Source organism: Monopterus albus, unplaced genomic scaffold, assembly GCF_001952655.1.
Source record: "Monopterus albus unplaced genomic scaffold, M_albus_1.0 scaffold29.1, whole genome shotgun sequence".
NCBI lineage: Eukaryota > Metazoa > Chordata > Actinopteri > Synbranchiformes > Synbranchidae > Monopterus > Monopterus albus.
In genome coordinates, this window is record NW_018127909.1 from 3,524,957 (window position 1) to 3,525,542 (window position 586).

Consider the following 586-nt stretch of genomic DNA (forward strand, 5'->3'; position numbering starts at 1 on the left):
TCTGGACCCCTACCCAATGTGACCAGTGATGACATGTTTAGCCGCATGTCGTCATTCAACCGCTGGCTGTCTAGGTGGTGCCCAGAAAATAACGTGGGCTTCATAGACAACTGGAAAACATTTTGGGGAAAACCTGGTCTGATTAGCAGAGACGGCATCCATCCCACTTTGGTGGTGGTGTGGCTCTCTTATCTAGAAATCTGGACGAGTTTGTTTTACAACCTAAATTATGACAACTCAGAGTCGAGTCCAGGATGCAGGGTCGCAGTCTTACACGCCTCTCTGCTGTGTCCTTGCAGCTGCTACCCACCCAACGCTCCCAGTACCCCATAGAGACTGTGTCTGCCCCCCACCCACCTAAATTATATAAATCAAGAATCAACTCCAGAGGAGTTATTCATAAGAACCTAATTAAAATTAAGACGACTCCTCTTATAGTAGAATGTAATAGGACAATCAAAGACGACTCCTCTTATATCAGATCTCTCTCTTCTAAATCTCTGTTAGTGAATGATCTGATAAGTGAACATCACATTGACTTATTGTGTCTTACTGAAACATGGTTACAGCAGGAAGAATATGTCAG